Source organism: Molossus molossus, unplaced genomic scaffold (assembly GCF_014108415.1).
Source record: "Molossus molossus isolate mMolMol1 unplaced genomic scaffold, mMolMol1.p scaffold_m16_p_9, whole genome shotgun sequence".
Lineage (NCBI taxonomy): Eukaryota > Metazoa > Chordata > Mammalia > Chiroptera > Molossidae > Molossus > Molossus molossus.
Window position 1 is genome coordinate 6,766,528 of NW_023425403.1, and position 15,829 is coordinate 6,782,356.

Below are 15,829 nucleotides of genomic sequence, written 5' to 3' on the forward strand. Positions count from 1 at the left end.
GTAGTTATTAACTTACTGGCCTATTATGTGTTATACTTTTATTCTAAATATAAAAACCCTGCCAAGGTTTCATAAGGTTTATAAAAGATGTTTTATACTGTTTAAGATGTCATTCCTTTTTAATGCAGAAGTGCGAAAAATGACCTTAATGTGACTTCGTCTGTGTTGCCTGGCTTTGTTTATGTGAATAGCCTCAGGATGTGTGCACGTTTGAGATTTTGACAACTTTAATTATTCTACACATTTGACTGGTGAGAATTTAATTATTCTAGTGTTCCCAGAGGGCTGATGGCACAGGTGAGATATTATAAATAGTGAATAAATGGAGGGATGTACAAGCTGTGAGGCCTTGAATTTGTAGCCAGAAGTATTTCCAAACCCAGAGAATACCTCTTATCTCCATTTGACAATTCTTTAACTTTAGTGTTTTTAGGTTATTGAGTACTACATATAAAATACATAATACAGATCATTTTATGCATATTATATATAACATAAATAAAATATGTATCATTACACTTTTTTCATTTTGAATTAATTTTGCATTTTTAGAATATGCGTAAGAATGGTAGAAAGACTTCCCATGTGTCCCTCCCTTTTCTTAGATTCCTTGATTGTCACACAACATCTGAAAGTTGCTCATGTGATGTCCCTTTCTCCTATAAATTTTAAAATAAAAACAGTTTACTTAATCACAGTACAATGAACAAAATCAGGAAATTAACATCAATAAAAATACTACTATCTAATCTGCCTTCTTTGCCCAATATGTACCAATTATTTCACGAACACATATTACAGCAAATAAGAAAGTAATTTTGTTTCTGGTCTACGATCCAACCTCCATGTGGTCCAGGGTCCATTAATGCCCTTTGATCTGGAACAGTTACTTGGTCTTTTTGTCTTTCATATCTTTGACTTTTTAAAAAGAGACGAGGCCTATTGTTTGTCTTTTATTTTTATTTTTTTTTATTCATTTGTTTCTGTTACAGATGTTTCTCATTTTTCCCCCATTGACACCCTCCTCCTTCCCCCTCACCTCATCCCCAGCTTTGTTGCCTATGTTCATTGGTCATGCATACATGCATGTAAAATCTGTGGTTCATCTCTTCCCCCCAAACCCCCTTCCTCTGAGGTTTGTCAGTCTGTACCCCACCTCTATGTCTCTGGGTTAATTTTGTTCAGCAGTTTGTTTAGTTCATTATATTCCACAAGTAAGTGAGATCATGTGATGTTTGTCTTTCTCTGCTTGGCTTGTTTCGCTTAACATAATACTCTCCAGGTCCTTCCATGCCATCTCAGAGGATAAGAGATCTTTCTTTCTTACAGCTGCATAGTATTCCACAGCTTTTTAATCCACTCATCTACTGATAGACACTTGGGTTGTTTCCAGATCTTAGCTATTGTAACAGTGCTGCTACGCCTATTGTTTTGTTGAATGTCCTTGACTTGCCTTTTGTGATGTCTCCTCGTGACTGCACATGCATTTTCCACAGGAACACCATAAAAACAATGCTGCATGCATCCTTTCTGATACACTGTAGTGCCGGCCACGCGGTGCCCAGTTTCCCCTTTTTTGGTGAGGTTAACTTTGGTTATTTGGTTCAGGTGCATTCCTCATTGTAAAGTTTCTTCATTCCCTTTATAACAAATAATACATTGTGGGGAGATGCTCTAAGACCATACAAACAGCCTATTCCACATCATAATTTTATTAACTGGATTAGCATCCAGATCATTTTTGCCTGAAACAATGATTACTAGGACGTTGTCAAATGGTGACAATTTCATCACGCCTTCTACATTCACTCGTTGGCATCCTACCATGAAGGAAAGGTTTCCCTACGGACTCATTTAATTATTTACTTAAGCATTTATTTAATTATGTATGTGTGGACTCATGCTTTCTTATTTTATTGGATGAGTGATAATCCATCACTACCATCATTCATAATGATAATCACACTGCTCTGCATTGGCCCGTGGAGGTGTTTTCCAGCTCTTTCGACATAGCACCATGACGTGTTGAGAGGTCCTTTACTCTGGCACAAAAAGATGATCTGGGTTAGTTTTATTGTGGTTGCTGTGTTTTTGTTTTTTCCCTCAGCCATAATACAGGAATCGGTTCTTTTTCCAAAACACTCTGATGTGTTTCCTCTTTGTGGAAATGTATGAAGAAACCAAATTATGGGCACAAGGGATGCGCCCACCTCCGGGATGTCCTTCTGCTACGTGCTCTCAGCCGACAGCTATCATAAGTGCCTATTATACGTGTGCATAGACCTTCCTCCTCTCGTATCTGAAAGGTACGCGCGGCGGGGTCAGAATCCACTCAATCCTGCCTGTGGGCGTCTAGGCTTTTCCTAAGTCTCTGCGATCACAAACCACGTTATAATGAACAGTCTTGTGCACATGCATTTTGAAGCGAAATTTCAGATGTGAAAAGACTGGTTAACAATGACAAATGCACATTGTTGTTACAGATTGCTAAGAGGACTGCATCAGTTCACATTCTTGCAAGCAATTTTGAGAGTTTCTCCTCCCAAAGCCTGTCCCAGGGTGTGTCCTCGGACCAACAAACGTGTGCCATTCTCCTGCGTGGTAAGCGATGTGTCAGGTGGCTCTTATTCCCACGCCTCCCACTGTAAGGCTGCACGTACTTGACTACGCTGAAGGGCCATGTTTACCTCTCCCAAGGCCCTGTGGTGCCTGGGCTCCTTTTGCTGGGGAACTTCTTGTTTGTTTCATTAATAACTTCTAATTTAAAGAATGTTTTTGTCTGTTCGCAATATTGGCCCTTTATCTGTGATGCGCATTGCAATTTTTCTTCTAGTTTTTCAGCTGCCTTTCAACTGTGTTTACAGTGAATTTTATTCAGGAAAAGGCTTCTTTCTTGCAGTTAAATGCATCCGTCTTTCATTTTGTTTTTTATCTGAATTTCTAGTCAAAGTACCAAATTTTTTTTTTTTCTACTTTCAAGCTATCGAGAAACATGGATGCTTTCTTCTGGTTTTGTCAGATTTCTTTCTAGTTTTGTGTTTTTATTGATTTACACTGAAATTGCACACGTGCTTGGAGTGTGTGCTTATGCATCCTGGGAGATTTGGATCTCAACGAGCCCCCATTCCGAACGGCCAGCTGTCCATCATGTCACGACAGCCTCTGACCTGCGGATTTAGATGCTGTCCTTATCAGATGCCAAATTCCGAACGTACCGAAGTCTGTTTTTGGACAGCCTGTTTCCCTGGATGTATACAATTATGTACTTTGGCCTTACACCCCAAAGTTTTAACACAAAGAATTTCTACTGTAACGCATCGTGTGGTGCCAGTCACTTCTCACAGCTTTCCTTCTCCGTTATTTCTTTACTATTTTTACATAATTACCACCCCCCTCCCCCTTAGGACTTCATTATCAACTTTTCTTGCTCCTTACAAGAGCTTTCTGGTGTTTTTATTTAAATGACATCAAATATCTATCTTCATTTATGGAAGCTGACATATTTGTGATGTTAAGTCATTCTATACAAGAACAAAAATTTCTTTTTTTAAAAAAAAATTCTGCTTAGGGTCTTTCAAGTGAAATGTACAGATCTCTGAAGTTTTAAAAAATGAGGTTATAATTGGCAGTAGAGCTCACTTTATTGATGAAATCTAATTTCCAGGATTTTAAAAGTTTTACTTTTAAGTATGGAATATGTCAAGCAATTACCCAAAATGCCAGTAGCTAACCTTTCCTGATTTTCCCACTTGATACTAAAGGAAAGATTCTCTTCTGTGTGCACAGGACGGTCTCTTCCTAGCCTGGTGCTGTATGTGTGTGCTGCCAACTCCCAGTTCCAGCTCCTGTACCGATAAAGGGTACATTCAATGACACTGCAGTTTTCTCTGACTTTTTGAAATTTAAGATATATAAATGGAAACTGGTGTTAATGTCAGAGGTCCAACGTGTACATCCGACAACTGTGAGATACTGACATGAGCAGCAAAACTGACATTTCAGAAATATACTGGGACAAATCACAAAGTCCGCATAGTGGTGTCCAATTAGACAGTTACACATCCATGTACTAACTACACATTATATATTACTGCCACCCACAAGTCAGAGTAACAGAAGACACTGTCCACTTTGTTTATTTGCTGTAAGACTTTTAAATATATTTTCACTTAAAATAAATTTTGTCTTTTTTTTTTTTGGAATCCTCACCTGAGGATATTTTTCCATTTATCTTCAGATAAAATGGGAGGGAGAGAGAAAGAGAAAAAGAAACATCTATGTGAGAGACACAGTGACTGGTTGCCTCCTGCAGGCCCCCGACCAGGGCCAGGAACCGAACCTCACCCTTGACCAGAATCAAACCCCCGACTCTGGTCCGCAGGCTGATGTGCTAACCACTGAGCAACTGACCAGGGCAATTTTGTCAATTTTTTAATTGCTTCAAAAATATGTAGTCATACAAGTAGGAAAACATTATTGGAAAAAATTAACAAGAGTACAAATATTGTGTTCATAATTGTTTTCCCAACATGATAGATAGTATTAAAATCTTCAAGTATACAAATTTGAAAATTATTTATATTGAACCTCTGTATGCTTAAACCTAGTCTTCTATTAACATTTCACTATAATTGTTTGTCACATATCAGGATATCCATCAGCATCCATATCATGAGCAAAAATTTGAACGTATTTTTAATTTCTCTTAAATACATATCTAGGCCCTGGCTGGTTTGGCTCAGTGGTCAGAGTCCCGGCCTGAGGACCAAAGGGTCCCGGGTTTGATTCCTGGTCAAGGGCATGTACCTGGGTTGCAGGTTCAAACCCTAGCCTTGGTCGGGATTGTGAAGGAGGCAATCAAAGGATGTGTCTCTCTCACATCAATGTTCTGTCTTGCTCTCCCTCCACCCTTCCACTACTAAAAAAATAATCAATGGAAAAATATCCTCTGGTGAGGATTAACCAAAAAATTATGGATGGATGGATAGATAGATAGATAGATAGATATAGATATGAGAGAATGGCATTACTAGGTCATGGAGCTAGTGAATGTTTAGTTTAAAGGAAGTCTTCCAAACTGTTTCTCTAGTGGCAGTACCACTTTAAATTTTCACCAACCATCCGAGAGGGCCAGCTGCTCCACAGTCTCGCCAACACAGATCTGTCGTCTGTTTGATCCCCTGTCATTCTGGTGGGTATGTTCTGCTCTCTCATTGTGGTTTTAACTTACATTTCCATGATGATGAACAGCTCCGGTGATTTCCAGCTGTGTGATGGTTATTTGTATGCCATCGATCTTACAGTATTTTTTATTTAGTTAGTTATAGGAGACGTGATGTATCTCTGGATAAGTCCTTTCTCGGGTGTATATTTTATGAACATTTTCTTTTAGATGAATGTTTGCCTACGTGTTATTTATGTACTTACTATTATTTTTGAATTGTCTTTTCCTGAAATGTTGCAGATGAGTTACAGCAAACATAACGGTGACCATCAAGGAAAAGGGTCACTTTGGGCTTCTTTTTTTCCATCATCATTTATTCCCCACCCCCACCCCCACCCCCCGGGCTGCAGCTCTGATAAGGACCACTCGCTTACATATTTCTTAAAGATGGCTCTGAATGAGGAGAATTAAAAAAAAATTTTATAAAGTCTACTTTATCACTTTTCTTTTTCCAGTCATTACTTTCAGTGACCTAATGAACCTTTTCTCCTAAAGTCATGAAGACAGTCCTCGAAGTTCTTCTTTAAAGCTTTGTGGGTCTCGCTTTTACATTCAGGAATACGTTTCATCTTGAGCTGACCCGTTCAGGCGGACAAGGCGTGAGTGGAGGTCATTCTTCTGCATGGTGCCCAGTAGGGCATCACCACGGGCAGTCATTCTCATACGAAGCTCACAGCTTCTCTGCCTTGGCTGTACACCCAGGACCTTAGAGAGTGGGCCTGTTTCTGCACTATATTGTTTTCTGTTGATCTCTCTGATATTGATACCAATGCCACGTTGTTTTGATTACTCTAATTTATAAGTCACAAAATCAAATAGCTGCCTGCTTATTTTTGTTATTTTTTTTTATATTCAAATTTCTTGGCATTTCCTGATACACTAGGAATATCATCAATTTGTAATTTTAGGAGTCTCTGGGATTCTAGTTACGATAACTGTAAATATCTAAATCAATTTGGGAAGAACTGAAGTCTTGATAAAATTGAATCATGTAGTCTGTGATTATTGTTTATCTCTCCATTTATTTAAACCTTTTCAAAAAATTTCATTTTTTTCTCAGGAATATAAGAATGTTTTCCAGAATGCATAAAAAATATTATTAACATATTTAGTTATTACTTTATCACAGAAATGTTGTCTCTAGTTAGAAAAAAAAGAAACTCAGTATCAGTATAAAATATTATGGAATGGAATGGCCTGGCCGGTGTGGCTCAGTGGCTGAGATCCCTGGTTTGATTCCTGGTCAGGTACATGCCCGGTTGTGGGCTTGATCCCCAGTGGGGGGCGTGCAGGAGGCAGCTGATCGATGTTTCTCTTTCACATTGATGTTTCTATCTTTCCCTCCCTTCCTCTCTCTCTAAAAAAAAAAAAAAATCAGTAAAAACATATTCAACAAAATATTAAGAAAGGAAGGTGCTATTATATTGAACAAGCTTGCAGTCCGATAAGAGCTGTACATCACTGCCACTTGAATTCCAGTTTTAGGTTACATGACTCTATACAACTTTGCAGCCTCCGGGGAGCCCCGTATAAATGATCGGGATTCAAGTTCCACTGTCTGCTTATCGTCACCCCTGTCTGTGACCTTGTGCTGAGTGACCCAGTGCAAACTCCTCTCTCTGTCTCTCTGACCCTTTCTTCAACTCTCAGATGGTGAGATGATGGTGATGTTGTCAGAATGTAAAGATATAATAGAGGCAAAGGCTTGGAATGTTGATGTAATAGAGTGAAGCATCAATAAAAACCAACTCTCGTCATTATAACTTTTTTTTCCTTCAGCCTGTCAAGTCCTTTTCTGCTTCAAAGACTTTCTGTTCCCTTTGTCTATTTACTCGGCTCCTTGCAGAGCAACCTCTTCATCCTTCCTATCATTGCTTCAACGTGCCTTCCTGGGAAAACCCTCGCCATCCTTTTATGGAGAGGACGGTGCTGAGTTCTCCGTCTCAATCACTCGCTTACTACCTGCAACGAGATTCACACTGAAAAGTTTCTTTCGAAATGTTTTGTTTTACTTTGCATATCTGTTTTTGAAGCTTCCAGTGGACATTAGGGACCATGGCTGCGCTGCCCACCTTATCTTTACGCAGTACGCACGGAATCTGTCTTAGGGAGATACTCGGTGAACACTTACGAAATAAAAGAATTTTCACTGAGAAACAGGATGGTGCTCATTTTAGAAATTTTGATAATGGTTCCTGAGTAGAATTTCCATCTTTTCAAGTTAAATACTAAGAATCATAGGTAAGTGAGTTTTTATTTGAAATATCACCCAAGTTTCAGATGAGAAACATAGCTGAAGAACGTATACACGCACCTGCATAACCAGTGGACACGGACGATCGCGGGAGAAGGCCTGGGGAGGGGCAGGGCCTGGGAGGAGGGGAGGGAAGAGTGGGGGAATTGGGGGACATTTGTAATACGGTCAACAATAAAATTTTTTAAAAGAAACGGAAATATAACTAATTCTCTTCTTCACTGGAACCTGCAACTCAGACGTAGCACTTTGAAGGGGTCACCCACTGTGAAAGGGCCCTCCCTTCTCCAGAGTCCCCGCCTGAAACACCGTTCTTACAAAATACTTGTTTGTTTCACACGATGTTTAGAGTAATTATTCATTCAACACACACGCGCTGACTTTGTTTCCGGGTGCTAAGCATGCTTCTGAGAGCTCAGAAAACATGACCCAACAACAGAATCCACGTCACAGTGTCGGAAGGAAATAGGTATTTAAGAGAATATGGACGAGATTCTGGGTCAAGACTTGAAGGAAGTGACCTATCATTTGAAATGAATTTTCTGTTTCTTGAAAGGACACGCTATGGCCACAGGGAAACTCCACATCTTCACAGGGTCTGCATTTCCACACCTACCTTCTTGTTTTCACTTTTCCCTCCATTCGAAACCACGTTTCCCTCTCTCCATCTCTGCCACCATCCTGGCTGTAGCTGCCATTACTTCGTCCTTGGCCTTCTGCCTTACCCTGTCCTCCCATGCTCCTGCAGACACTATCTACAGATTCGTGACAACTGTATGGATCGTGGGTCATGTCACTTACATACTTAAGCTTCTTCCAAGGCCCATCCCTGTTCTGATGATAAAAGGAAACATTGACAGAGCCCCCATGGCCCTGTGCCGCATGCCACAACCTGCCCCCGCAGCTGCCCCTCTTACCCCTCATTTGTCACTTGACTGTGTTGCCTATATTTCAAGCACTCAAGCATACCCTGGTCTTGCTGCTTCGTAGCCATAGTACATGCTACCCCTCTGCCTGAGCTACTCACACTCCATCCAAACCTTCCTCACACAGTCGGGTCCTAAAGGAAGCTCTCCCTTACTGCCCTCCCCTCTGCCCTTGGAGAACAGGTCCACTCTGTGTGTTACGGTCCTTACCTCCCTACTGAACGGAGGAGAGCAAAGGGAAGTCAGAAACCCTTGGGCGTGGTCAGCTGGGGACACTGAGCTTGTTGGCTTCACCAGGAAGCTGCAGCTTCACAGCCCAAGGCATCGCAGCTGTGTGCCCCACGGGGGATCAACACCCCTCCCTGGCCTCCTGGGTATCCGACCGATCCGCTGTGTGAGAGAGGGGAGCCGGGGAGGTGAGGGCACACACAAGAAAGCCAAAATGGTGCAGGGGGTGCTCGACCCTAGGGGCTCTCAGTCCAGCATGGGAAGGGATTACTGAGCCCTGCAGAAACCTGCAAATTCTTGGTAAGTCGATTGGTTATTTTGGAAAAGCCTGAGAAACATCATTCCAGGTGGACCGAGATGCTCTCGGCCTCACGGGCGCATCCGCCCGTCTCGCCCCAGAGCATGTGGCCCGAGAAGCCCCACAGACGGCCCGGGCGGCCTGGGTGCGGCAGCGCAGCAACCGACTGCAGCCGGAGCACTAGCTGGGCTAGCTGGATGCGGGACTGGCCTCCACCTCCAATGCGGCAGGACGTGGGGACACAGATGGCCGTCAGAGGGGCATCTTTCTGATTGTGAACCACAAATAAATATTTCCACCAAACCTCATCCTCCCCCATGGGTCCCTGGAAATGCTTTTTCTTGTGACTCTGCAAGGACCCCACTTCCACCGGCAACAAATACATGAGCTCAAAGCACCCCGAATTTCTCCTCTGTAGCACTGTATTAAATAATTTTTTCACTAATTCAGTATTTGTCTTACCTTCTTTTAAAAAGGTTGTGATGTTTTTGTTGTGTTTACTGCTCCAATTTCACTACTCTGTACAATTTTCACATAGAGTAGATATTTAATAAATGCTTGTTGAAGAATGATCTACGTTTCCATTTATGAAAGTGAACACTGATTTAGGAAAAAAAGAAATGTCAGCAGATTAAACATGTTTAAAAGCTGACAAATACCAAGTAGCACAAAACAAAAACAAAGTGACATGTTTATCAAGCGCCTTACAGACCACAATTACACTTCCATCTATTACATTCTGTGTCCTGTTCGATCGCCTCGCCACACGACAATTTTGTCTTTTTCCTACGGACATAGAAAAATTAACTAAGACTTTCATCTAGCTTAGTGAATCCTTTAAAACATTTTCATAACCAGAACACATAAAAGATGCACTTTTACACATAAATATACTGTAACACTGTCAACCATAAAATTAAACATGGGATTCTGATGAATTGCATTCGCGTAGTAGCCACCGAAGGAAGTGCGTTCAGGACTGTATACGGGGTGAGCTCGTGAAACAGGGTGCATTCTTGCTTTGTTGCTCGTTGGCTATTGCATTCTTTCCCACAAACCACTGCAAACCTACTTGTGCCCCACCTAGAATATTGCATTATCGAATCTATTGCTGACCTGATTATTGAACCCGTGACACTCCTTTCAAGCATGCGTGCTTGGACACAGGAAGACTTTTCCAGAGAGCAGCTTCTTGTACTGCACGCGTCTGGGTGCCACAGCACACGGCTGGGCGGTAACATGGCCTCGGGTCTGGTGTTTGTGCCACAAGGCTGGTAAGTCAGAGCAACCACAGAGGTGGTGAAGCATTTGGGAGAACACACCTCGTGTCTCGCTGTTACAGAGAACAATAACTACACACACGGGACCTTGAACCCCACAACTATATTCCCATATGCCTGCATTAAATCTGTTTTCTAATCGATTTCCTCTCAACCAAATCTGTTAGATGCCACTCTGCCCCTGGGGGAAGGGGAGCAGGGTGGGAAGACATCGGGCTCCTGAGAGAGAGGTAGACTGTCATCCTTGTGAAGACACGTAAGCACGTGGCCATGGGAACACACTGCAGGGCGCCTCCCTGACTTCGGGAGAGGCTCGCTGAGGAAGTGGAAGTTAGTGAAACTTAAGAATCATTAGCGTTGCGATAAATCGATCTCTTGTGGATTATTTTGGATATATTTATTCCCTGCTATTTCACTCAAATGTTTAAAAAGCAGCCCAAGATTTCCTGACCTAAGATTTTCTTTTAGGACAGGCAGAGGAGACTTCGGTCCCACTGTCCTGGAGACCCCGATGTGGAGGGTCAGGGAGGGTGGGAATTAGCGCTTCCTACTCGAGGTATTTTATTCACTATCTTTTCTACGTCTTCCATTTTCCAAGATGAAAAGGAACATCGCCTATTTTTATGGGTAGGTCCCACCACAAGCTACAGCCCCATACAGTCCCCTGCATTAGGGAAGGGGGGTCCCCTGTTTTCAATCCTGAGATACAAAGCAAGTGACATTTCTCAGGTGACGCAGAGCTGCGGCTGCTGGGGGACAGCCTCCCTGACGCCTGGGAGGGGCCTGCCAGCCGACCGCCGAACCTTGGTCCTTGGTCGGTCCTGCTGCGGGCGCTGCTTCAGAGCCGAGGGCACAGGGTCAGGGAGACTCAGGGCCTCGCCGGCCGGCCGTCTCAAGTGGGTTTCCTCGGTCCCTGCTTTCCTGTTTGTTCGTGTCTGCTGGGGAGGACGGCGGCATCTACTTTCCATGAGATAACCTCTGACCCCTGTTTCTCATGGTGTCTTTCCCGGGGCTTTGGTCAGGGTGTGACGGCGGCCTCCCCGCGTCGGGTGTTCGCTGTGATCCTGGTTTGTGAGACACGAATGCGGGGGGCAATGCTGTGTCTCCTGCAGACCCAGTGGGGACTCCGGCCCCAGCCTGTGACATGCTGCTGTGTGGAGGTGGCGTCTACGAAGTGGCCGGGCCAGGCACATCCCACGTTCCAGGTTAAATAGAACAAAGCTGTGGGGTTTTCTCTTCTTTAATTTTTCTTCCCTAATCGCTTACTGATTGGCTAGTTCCCTGCACAGAAATGTTACCTAAGGCTTGCTTCATGTTATGTAATCTTTTCCTCAAACTAGTAAGATTGCATAATTGTATAAATTACCTAAGCTTCCGGTATAATGTAAAAGCTGCAATACTTCGTCCAACTTTAAGGAAAGATGGCTAAGTCAGTCATATAACATTTAAATAGATTTATTTACTTACCGTAATAGCCCATTTCCACATAATGATTTTGATAAGACATATGGATATTCAGGCATATTATTAAGAATATCTAAAACAACTCTTTCTAATGACTGATAGTAAAATATATGAAAATGAGTTAGGCAAATAAAATATCCAGATGTCCCTCAAAATAAAACTTTATACTTTCAAAATGAGAAATTATGAGTAATTTTTCTGAGCATATATTTTAACAGATTTTAAAATACAATATCTACTGTGGCTCAGTGGTTGAGCATTGACCCTGCACCAAGAGGTCGCTGGTTTGATTCCTGGTCAGGACACATGCCCAGGCTGTGGGCCCGATCCCCAGTGGGGGCATGCAGGAGGCAGCCAATCGATGTTCTTTCTCATCGGTATTTCTATCTCTCGCTCCCTCTCACTTCCTCTTTCTCTAAAGTCAATAAAGAAAAAATATATTTAAAAAATACAGTACAATAACTACTGTAACTGTGACTGTTAAAAATTTAGCAGATAGCCCTGGCCAGTTTTGCTCAGCGGTTGGAGCATTGGCCTGTGGACCAGGAAGTCCTGGGTTCACTTCCTGCTAGTGGCACGTACCAAAAAAAAAAAAACTTAGCAGATAAACATTGTATGTATTTTAGAAGTATTGATAAAAATAAAAACAATGTAATCAGAATTTTGTTCTTGGAAATATAAATACTCCTACAAATGGAAAAACTGTGTAATTAACTATGAGACCTGTAAGATTTAGTTATAAGCTACAAAAATAAAGCTACTTTCTCTAATAACATGAACTATTCTTAATTATTTGGATGTATAATATTTTGAAGTATCATGATCATCAATTACCAATGTCCTTACAATAGGAATAACTTCACTAATTAATTTAGTAGTGATACATATGGAAATAAAGTTTTCTTCAAAAAAATATTTCTGTCGTTTTTTTTCCAATTTCCTTCTAATGTAAATCACTTCATTTAAAAAATATTTATATCACCTTTCTTGAAAGATTGTTCACTTTGCAAGACAGCAAGGCATCCAGTAAGCAATAATGTCCCGTTTACATATTTGCATTACCTCTTTTCCATCCAAATATATATATATATATATATATATATATATATATATATTAATCCTCACCCGAAGATATTTTTTCCATTTTTTTCTACAGATAGAGTGGGAGGGAGAGAGAGGAAGGGAGAGAGAGAGAGAAACATCGATGTGAAGGGACACATCGAGTGGCTGCCACCCGCACGACCAACCAAGGCCGGGGACAAACTGCAACCGAAGTACGTGCCCTTAGCGGGAACCGAACCTGGGTCTCTCCAGACCGCAGGCCGACGCTCTAACCGCTGAGCCAAACTGGCCAGGGCCATCCAAATATATTTTTTAATTGCTAGTTAAGTCTAATAATTATTTATGTTTTACTTAATATTTAATTTTGCTCCAATATATTTATGGCTCTTTGATTTCTATTTTAGGATAGCTATTTTATTGTTAATATAAGTTAGAATATTTACGATCACTGCTAATATTAACAATAAGAGCTGAGGGTAAAAATCTAGCTCAAATGAGTCCTCCTGTTACACAGCCTCTCAGGTCTTGGACTTCGTGTCGGTTCATTGTCCAGTTCTCTCCTCCCGGAACAGCCTGCAGGTGGATTGCATGACCGTCTCATTTCCGCACCTGTGAGTTTGACCTTGCTGGGAAACAGGGCTGTGGCTGATGTGATGAACTGGAGATGGTCACTGTGAATGAAGGGGGCCCTAGTCCCACACGTCTGGTGGGAGAAGTGCAGAGGAGACACAGTGACAGACGCGGGGACAGTGTGTGGTGACGGAGAGGCTGGAGAGGACAAAGGGAACACAGAGACAGAGATTTGATAGAGTGAACAGAAACCAAGGTATGCTGGGTGCTATCAAACAGCCTTGGATCAATGCAACTGAAGTCCTGTAAACAGAGGCCAGAAAGAGAAGAAGGCACAAATATAGAGTTTACAGAAATAACAGAAAATCCATCAATTTAGTGAGAAACATAAATGGACAGATTTAAGAACTTCAGAAAGTACCTGGCAGAATAATGAAAGAATCCCATGCCTAGGCAAGTCAAGTAACTAGAATCAAAGATAAAATGTTCAAAGCCCTGAAAGAAGTAATGTTTTAAGAAGGCAAACAGCAGTATAAAGATCCCCTGAGAACGTATCAAGACGTGGAAATAGTATAATACCATCTTTCAACTGCTGTCAGGAAAAAAACTGAAACAAACAATCATCAAAAACCCAAAACCTTTGAACCAAGAATTATACCTCCCGTGAGAATATCTATGAAGAATATGAAAAAAAATGAAGATATTTTTAGGTTATTACAATTAGTAATAATAACCAAGAAAGTTCATCACCAGTAAACCTGCAATACAAGAAATGCTACAGAAACAGGCAGGCAGCTGTCAGTGGGGGGGGGGGGGGGGGCTAGGGGCTGGATGGGAGGCAGTGAAGAGAGTGAAGAGAGCAGCCACAGAAAGCATCTGCCCAGCCCAAGGAAAACACAACTGTGAGGTGATGCTAAGGGAAGGCGGGGCAGGGGCCGGGTGGGGTGGGCCCAGGTGGGGGAAGTGGGGACATCTATAATAGTGTCAATAATAAAAACAGAGTTAAAAAAATAAAAACAGAAATTCGGAGACGACAGAATATCAGTGTATCTGTGCATTCCAGGTAAGACAGATTTCTTAAGTCAGGTGCAACAAAGAAAGAAGTTGTAGAGGAAGTTCTTGAGGCTGATGGGGAAATGACACCACGTGAGCCGATACAGCTTAGACAGTGCTGACCATTGTATGACTTTAAACTATACAGGGCTAGAATGTAGGTATAAAATAAAATAAACCTGTAATTGCCACATTTAATAGTTGGAAAAGGTTAAGTATAGGCAAAAATTCCTAGAATATAGTAATAATGAAAATATAGTAATAATGAAAAAATTCCTAGAATATAGAATGATGAAAATAATGAATATAGTAATGATGAAAATATGTGTAGAAGCACAATAAAAACCAACACCAGAGGTAATTATTGAAGAACAAAATTGATCCATTGAAATAATCAAGACACCCATGGAGGATCGTGTCCCCCAACTTAAGGGGGAAGACAGGTATTGGTAGAGTTAGTCTAACTGACCAGTAGAATTGGAATTACTGCTACACAAACATGGAAACAAGACGTTGCACCAGATCTGGTATTATAGATAAAACAGTAGGGAAGAGGGTCCGACAAATAAATGGGTCTCACAAACTGGTTATCGATAAGAGGAAAAATAAAATTGGATCCTGACTTAACAGTGTACTATAAAATCAATTCCAGAGGAAATTGAGTATTTTATATGAACTGAAACTATTTTAAATTTAGAGGAAATATAGGAGAACGCTTTCAAGACTGAGGAGGGTCGAGAAGGGTTTCATAGACAAGGAATTTCCTACAGCAACGTTTGGCAAGCAAGATCATATTAAAATGAAGATGCTTTGTTCATCAACTGATGCAACAACAATGAAAAGACTCTATCTTTTCAAAAAATAAGAGAATATATTCATAACACTTTAAACTGGCAAAGAATCTAAGTCCAGAAATATAAAATGATTTGATGCTTTGTCATTAACTCAGATTTTTTTTTTTTTCAGCCGAAGAGAGGGAAAGAGGGAGCGAGATGCCCGAAACCAGCAAACAGGCACTTTGTGCAGAGAGCGGAGACAGTCCAAGAATGAGCATCTACGTGAGAGCGCAGCCGCCCTGTGACCAGGGCACTCAGATTAGACCCACGACGGGGCCTTTGCAACTGACCACTCTGACAACAATTAAGAAGTCACAGACTAAGTAAAAATTTCATAGAATTCTGGGGCAGTTTATCCGCTTTCAAACACATGAACTCTATTGTTGCCTGGGAAATGGGAGATCCACGTAGCATAAAAAAATCTTACCTATGAAAAAGAGCCTTATATACACGGGGGAATGGAACCGACTGTGCACAATATTACATCAGCAAGAAAGTTTTCGGCATATTATTTCTTTAGTAAACAATTTCAATGACAGTAAAATAAATAAGTTTGTAGTATCTTAACAAAATGGAATAGTGTACCACAGTGACAATTAAGAAATTATAGTTATGTAACTTAACATGGATTTAT

At 41.3% G+C, this 15,829-nt stretch overlaps 1 non-coding gene across 1 annotated transcript; it reads right to left on the reverse strand.

Moving 5' to 3' along the window:
- Positions 1-5,438: 5,438 nt before the first annotated feature.
- On the reverse strand, positions 5,439-5,591 carry LOC118623108. The gene has a single exon (XR_004958212.1). It is a non-coding gene; the product is annotated as a small nucleolar RNA SNORA16B/SNORA16A family (small nucleolar RNA).
- Between the last annotated feature and the right edge of the window lie 10,238 nt (positions 5,592-15,829).